Source organism: Ipomoea nil, unplaced genomic scaffold (assembly GCF_001879475.1).
Source record: "Ipomoea nil cultivar Tokyo-kokei standard unplaced genomic scaffold, Asagao_1.1 scaffold3399, whole genome shotgun sequence".
Taxonomy (NCBI): domain Eukaryota; kingdom Viridiplantae; phylum Streptophyta; class Magnoliopsida; order Solanales; family Convolvulaceae; genus Ipomoea; species Ipomoea nil.
Window position 1 is genome coordinate 696,725 of NW_017619827.1, and position 6,791 is coordinate 703,515.

At 31.6% G+C, this 6,791-nt stretch overlaps 1 long non-coding RNA gene across 1 annotated transcript; it reads right to left on the bottom strand.

Moving 5' to 3' along the window:
* Positions 1-3,702: 3,702 nt before the first annotated feature.
* LOC109171168 lies at positions 3,703-6,552 on the bottom strand. Its single transcript, XR_002052545.1, has 3 exons — positions 6,176-6,552; positions 5,388-5,464; positions 3,703-4,076 (listed from the first exon to the last, which is right to left on the bottom strand). It is a non-coding gene; the product is annotated as an uncharacterized LOC109171168 (long non-coding RNA).
* Between the last annotated feature and the right edge of the window lie 239 nt (positions 6,553-6,791).

Genomic DNA, 6,791 nt, shown 5'->3' on the forward strand with positions numbered 1-6,791 from the left:
AGAATGTTGGTGAACTAATAGGTAGTCTACACACTTACGAACTTCAAGTGCTGTCTGATGACAAGACTAGTTCAGTCAGTAAAGGCAAATATGTGGCATTCACCACAGATGCTGATCAAGATTCTAACGCTGTAGACTTAGATGATGAATCTCGAGCATTGCTGACTGAGAATTTCAAGAAGTTCCTGAAGGGATTCAAACGTCGCGGACAAAGTCAATCTTCTCGCACTAGACACTCTAAAAATTCTTCATTGAGTAATGGTAAGTGTTCAAGCAAAGGAATCATCCAGTGTTATGAATGTGAAGGTTATGGCTACAAACAATATTTGTGTCTTTTACCTTTGTTTGGTTTAATTTCCGCACCAAGTTCTTTCACTGATCTATTAACTAGTCTAAGACAGTGATAAGTCTGCCACTCAAACAAAATCATACTGAAATATTATCTAGTAGCAATATTTAACACGAAAACAGAAATTACAATATTCAAGAGATAAGGGTCAAATTAACCCTTGATTGTGGCCAAATAGTGAAATTGACACTACTGGAAATTATGGAATTTCCGACCACCTGAAAGTGATCTTAAATAAATTCGAAACCAAAAAGTGGTCGGAAATAGCAATAAAGGTTTTTCCGGATACCAGAAGTGGTCAGAACAAGGCTTTCAACTTGATTTAAGATCACATTCAGGTGGTCGGAAATTCCATAATTTCCAGCAGTGTGAACTTTTAAATAATAATTTAAAAAATAAATAAATAAAACTTCATTGAAACTCCTTAAATGGCACCACCAAAAAAAAAAAGCAATTAAATGACTACATTTCCAATTTACTATTTCTTGCATTCATATAATTCCAATCTCATTCATATCTATGTGGATCTTCTTTCATGTTATATATTATCTATAAAAATAATAAACAACAACAAAATTGAAGTTGTTTTCACGTTAGGCATTTATGAATTTTTAAAAAAATAAAGTAACGGAGCCATTGAAAAGAAATTTACAGGATTAGAATTTATGCAATCTTACAAATGGCAAATCATTTTTAGGTTTAGCTTTTTTTTTTTTTTTTTTTTTTGTTTAAAAAAAAAATCACTTTTGAAGAAAATTTAGTCAATCTGAATTCAATACTTCAAAATCTGAGTGAGATCACATGACCATGGATTCTTAATTTCATTTAAACTATCTATGAGAGATCATGTCAAACTATCTATAAATGTACGTATTTTGAAAAAAAAAAATAAGAACAATTATACTATTTATCAATCGATTCTTTTAAATTTATAAATTTAATCTCGTTCTATTAATTTTTAGAAAGCTAGAGAACTCAACAATTATCGTTCTCTGTCACCCAGTAATGCGCCATTTTTTTTAATTAGATACTTTCTTATTAACCCATAATCACATACAAGATATATTATGTCATACTCCTTTGCCTATGAAATATGATTATTTTTCCTCTAAAATTCATTATGTGCATCAAACACGCTATATCAGTGCAAAATTGAATCCATAATGAGTGTGCTAAAAAAAAATCTTTGAAATGAAGAAGTTGCTCGATCACCAAAGGCCAAGCTTAACCCTCAAATGGCTTTTAAAGAACTCCAAGGTAGTTATCGATGCCCATTACTCTAAGAAAACATTATACCGTGGGAATGATATGATGGTCCTTTCTTCTTCTTCTTCTTCTTCTTCTTCTTCTTCTTCTTCTTCTTCTTGTGAGTTTAGATCGATAACTTACATCAATGGCTTCAAACTATGTTACTGCCTCATGTTTGTGGTATTTAGACTAAAGCATGTAGGTTTGAAGATTTTTATCTCTTGTGGGAAGGACATTTGCTTAGATCAATCCTGAAGATTGGGTCTTGAAGACCAACTGATGTAATGTTTTTCCTTTGATTGAGGTTTGATATTATTTTTATAATTAAAGATTTTTAACGACACAACTCATTAACAATTTAACACACATATTTCATATTCTCCTTTCCCAACTAAATTTTTCCCACTGAGGTGTTCTAGTGTGCTTTTTAATGAGGCGTGAGCATGAGATAGTAATGTCCAAGGGAGAATGTTGTGAATAAATATGTGGACAATACTAGAGGTATTATATTATGACAATACTTTCAACCAAATTTAGTAAATTTGAACTGTGATCATGTGGCCCTAGATTCTTAATTGAATTCAAATTGTTCATATAAGATTATCTCTAATAAAGGTTAAATATTAAATGTCTTAAATTCAAGTAAATTACAAATTTAGAAATTCCATTAATTAAATAATGATGTTTTTCAAGGTGGTAGTTGGCAGGTAGAACATAAATGTATATGTTTAAAAATAAAATTAAGAAAAATTGTAGAAAAATGAGTAGAAAACCCAAGGTGGCAATCAAGGATCTTCGCTCTATGTAAGTAGTTAACCATGAGAATGATGTGCTTATCCCATCTTCTTTTTTTTTTTTTTTTTTATTGGATACTAAATTTTTTTATTAACCCAATGTCACACACAATATCTATTTGTTGCATTTCCTTTATCTATATCTATTTTGTGCATCATACGTGCTATTTGAGTGCCAAATTGAACAAATTATGTGGCCCATATATATGTTAACAAATTTGAAATTGCACCGTGAGACTTGAAATCAAAAAGCAATGTATTTTTACTTGTTATTTAAGTTATGCTCCAATTACGTTCATTAATTAAACTCGTTTAAGCAAGTGTAAATTATAACTGCAGAAAGCATAAAGCAATGTAAAAACACAAAGAAATTGTTACGCAGTTCGGAGCTCCTTCTCCTACGTCTGCAGGGCAACCCACGTCTGCCCAATCCACTATAGATGTTCACCAAAAAGAGTATTACAAGAGGTAAATATGATGGCCTCCAGCCTTTACCACTACCACTCTTTCTAACACCTATCCAGGACTGACACACGAATACCCGAACAAGCTTCACAAGATACTTCAGCAGTACCACGTACTAATCATGTAGTACAGATTAAATATTCTTAAGAATTAAACATAGAACATATTAAAATAGGAAGCTTTGCAAATCAGATGTGTGCTCAGTATATTAATCTCCAAAAATCAGCTTTGTCTTCTTTCGAACAGCTTCCTTTTATAGCATCCTTTTATAGCAGATATTGAGCTTCCTTTTTGATCCTTAAGGGGGCGTTTGGTTCAAGTTATATAACATAACCAAGGGAATGTGACATTCCAAAGCTCACATTCCTATGTTTGGTGCACATTATCTCAGGGAATCTAACATTCCCCAGGAATGTCACATTCCCTCCACATAGGATTTTGAAGGGAATGTGATTCCCTTCAAAATCTTAGGTAATGTAAGATAACCTTGGTTATGTTAGTTTATTATTATTATTATTATTATTATTATTATTATTATTATTATATATAATTATTTTTGTAATTATATATATTTTTATTTTTATTATGTTATGTTAGCATATAAAATAATTTTGTTTCTCAAGTTCAAGATTTTAGTTAATATTTTAAAATCATGTAATTATATATGATACCGTTATCTTATTTATTTATTTTAATTTTTAAATTTATTAAAATATATGAAAATATGTTAAGGATATTATAGTGTGTATAAAAGATAACCCTAAACCAAACATGATTATATTACATACCCCAATTTTAACCAAACATAGGAATCTAACATTCCCAGTAATCTAACATTCCCAGCAATCTAACATTCCCTAAGGTAATCTGACATTCCGTGAACCAAACGACCCCTAAATGTAGCCTTTTATTTTGTTCAAATTAAATCACAGCCACAACACTTTGTCTCTTTGAAAGCTTCATGCGCTGTTGTCTTTGTCTTCATTCACCAATGCATACCATCCACACATTTAGATATCACATGGTCCAAAATAGACTAAATTCTAACAACTCTAACTAATTTCTTAATTAAAAACAAATAAAGCTATTACTAAATAAAATAATCCACAGCAAAAGTAGGGAAGAAGAACTCCACTCATCCAGATGCATAACCCACAATCCAAGCAAACAGTGGCGTTCGTGTGGGTGCTCATGCCTTGATAATGACTAACCAACGATAGCTGCAATAATTTGGCTCACTGTTAAAACCAACTCTACAGAAATCCAAAGCCCAGAATTCAAATGACTTGAGAAAGCACATTGATACACAAGTAATCATGAGATTAACAAGTTCTACTGTTATTGGCAAAAAGAGAAACATCTACCAGATAACAGAGGTAAGTACACAATGTATCTTTTTTATTATCTTTACAGTTTAGGTAATACTATGAGCATGGTGATAACAACTCAGATTTTAACTTGTCAGAATTTGTAGTGAGGCTTTGGGTTTGTTGCTCAAAAGTAGAAAATGTATGTTTCATGATGGAGAAGTAATGCAAGCATTCATGTTTTTAAATTTAATACTCCGTATAATATATTACTAGAGACTTTTATCCATGCTCATCAAACTCAACGTGATCATCTGCCTGCATTTTAATTGTTAATATCTATGCAAAGAAAGAAAAATACAGTACAGGTAATTCAATCTAATAGTTCAAAAAATAAACGTTTGCGTACAAGAAATATAACATGCTAATCAGCAAGGTACTGAAATTACCAAGAAGGACATGCTAATCAGCAAGGTACTGAAATTACCAAGAAGGACAGTACATAATGCCCAAGAGACAAACCAAAGGATCAAACTCACTCCAAAAAGTATAAAAGAGGTGAGAAGAGAGGTCATATAACAGTTAGAAATAATGTCAAGAGCAGAGAATGTTTGTTTCATGATTCAAAGGTAAGTGATGCAAGCATTCATAGTAGTTTTCTAGAAAATAATATGCTTAATATTCCTTAAACTAATAAAAATGTTAGTTTAGGTTAAGTACTATAAAACTAATTGAGAAGGACAGAACTAAATTCAAAGAAGGCAGGGTTATAGTGACTAGAACCAGAAAATAGTTCTTTTACTACCCATACAATACAGGTTTCAGTTTTAGTCATACATTTTAAACCAATTTAGTCATACAAATGCAATAAAGATACATGAAAAAACAAATGTAATTTTCAGTTGAGTAATTAAGATGCACAGTTAAATGTACATTTTTAATTTTTTAAAAAGAGAACATTTTTTAGTGAAAAATAAAAAGATGACATTATGGACACTTTAAGGCAGTTTTATGCAATTTCCAGGGCAAAAAAATAAATGGTCAATTATCATACAAGCTGATAAATAGGAATAATTTCCCAATTTCAAGCATAAACTTCAAATATGAGAGAGCAAATCAAACAACCATGAAAAGATAAAGGGGTTAATTATCATAGGCTACAAGAGTAAGCACACAATATAGAGGTAGAGATTGAGGAAATGGTAGGGTACAAAATATACTGACCCTTTGATATCTTTATATCTATTACGGTGCATAACTTGAATTATAGAAACAACCATCCCTATTCCATAGTTGAAAACCTGAAAAACATATAATGTATAGTTAGTGGTAATATATATTAAAACTAATATAATCTGAATATAAAAGCAGGCTCCTTGCTTCTTTGGTATATAATGAAACTAAGATTTTTTTTTTGGTTCATTTTTTTTTTATTTTATTAAAGTAGGCTCTGTCATCCTTGATAGACATTTTGTAAAACTGTTGCGGTCACCACAAAAAGCATCAGTTCTTAAAAATGGTTGATGTAACTTTTAGGAGTATTCAGAAGTCCTTATATAATTTGCTAACTATGACTTGAAAGGATGCACTCCTCATCATCCTCAAACGGAAATCCGGAATATAACCAAGGGGTAGGGGGTCTTCATAGCAGTTAAATTTTCCAACTCATTTATCTCCTTAATTTGCAAATGAAATTGGTTGCCTGCATATAAAACTTAAATTTTATTTATCATTTCAATTGAGCTCCATCTTGGAGTTTCTTTAAGCCCCTAACTCTTTTAACTATGTCCACCCTCTCTCATTTTTTTAGAATTTGAACAAATATCGGACAACATAACATAGTACGGTAGTACCTGACATTTTCTGAATCGGCTAAAAACAAGTTTAAAAAAAATTTAAAACCTAATACAACTTATTTTCGGTGGAAATCTGGAAAATGCATAAAAATGAAGAAAAATTATATTCGAACTGAAAACAAAAAAAAAAAAAAAAGTTATTTTTTTAAAACTTACTTTAGCAAATCTGAGTGTAATCTGACTTTTATTCGGACCATCTTTGCTTTGTAATACTACACACCGGTGTAGTTGGCTTTTCCTGTCACGGATTCGTGCGTTACAGTGTATGTTTTGTAGATTTGAGTAGAATTGTTATCGATTCTCAGATGAATGTTGTTAAGGAGGGATCGTTCACGGAAAGATAAATATAACCCGAGGTGGAAACCATTTTTTCTATGCTAAATGGGTAGATATAAGCTGAGAAGGGAAGCGATTGCATAATGAGATTTGAGCGAACTATCCAGAATAATCAAGAGAGAGACGAGAGGCCAAGACCGTACGAACAGATTGGAGGAGGAAAGGGAGAGAACTGAGAAAGTGGGAAGGGTCTTGCGGTTTGCCTGGCTGAATTAGGGTTTCGTTTTAGGCTTCGGCTACTTATACGTGGGCCAATGAGTAATGAATTGGGCTTAGCACAGGAAAGGGTCCATGGATAATTTTTCTTTAAGGGGTCCATGGGTAATTTTTTTTTAAGGGGTCCATGAGTAATTAATTTGACCATTTTTAAAATGTTTGGGCTTAACAAATAGAACTTTTGGATTATTATTTCACACTTTTAATGAGATTCAACTCA